The 835-nt window shown below is 43.8% G+C and overlaps 1 non-coding gene across 1 annotated transcript; it reads right to left on the reverse strand.

Annotated features, from left to right (window-relative positions):
• Positions 1 to 350: 350 nt before the first annotated feature.
• Positions 351 to 457, reverse strand: LOC148208136 (small nucleolar RNA R71). The gene has a single exon (XR_015789124.1). It is a non-coding gene; the product is annotated as a small nucleolar RNA R71 (small nucleolar RNA).
• Between the last annotated feature and the right edge of the window lie 378 nt (positions 458 to 835).

Raw genomic sequence — 835 nt, forward strand, 5'->3', positions numbered from 1 at the left:
ATGCCGCCACGGCTTTTCAGAACTTTGATTCAGGGATAGTCAACCCTATCCCAGCCCACGCAAACTTTGAGCTTAAACCAATGATGTTCCAAATGTTGCAGACAATTGGACATTTTGGAGGGCAGGAACATGAGGATCCACATGATCATCTGAAATCATTCATTCAAATTGCAAATGCATTTCGATTACCTGGTATAACAGACGATGCTCTGAGACTAACACTTTTTCCATTTTCTTTGAAGGACCAAGCTAGAGCATGGCTCAATGCATTTCCACCGGGATCCATCACCACATGGGGGTCGTTAGTGGAGAAGTTCTTAACAAAATTCTTCCCACCTACTCGCCACGCTGATATCAGAGAGGAGATCATCTCCTTTAGACAGTATGATCGTGAACCTGTTCACGAGGCGTGGGAGAGATTTAAAGAACTAATCAGGAAATGTCCGAACCATGGCTTGCCGGCATGCATCCAGATAGAACATTTCTTTAGAGGTTTAGATCATCCTACTAAGATGATGCTAAACAATGCTGCCAACGGAGCCTTTACAAAGAAGACATTCAACGAGATAGTTGACATCCTAAATGACTTAGCTTCACACAACGAACTATGGTGTTCGCAAAGATCTAGGGCAGCACCAAAGAAGCAAGATCCAGCTGGAGTTTTGGCTCTGGACATTACGACCTCGATGCAAAAAGAGATGGTTACAATGAACCAGAGGCTAAAAGAGATGGCATTGGGAATAAAAAATCCATTAGCCACGCCGATTCAACCTGTGCAGTCGGATTATTGCACTCATGCCCCTGTTTGCCAAGTCAACGATCTCATTTGTTCATT

The sequence above is a fragment of the Momordica charantia genome (genome assembly GCF_013281855.1).
Source record: "Momordica charantia cultivar OHB3-1 chromosome 11 unlocalized genomic scaffold, Mcharantia_2.0 BLBB01000011.1, whole genome shotgun sequence".
Lineage (NCBI taxonomy): Eukaryota > Viridiplantae > Streptophyta > Magnoliopsida > Cucurbitales > Cucurbitaceae > Momordica > Momordica charantia.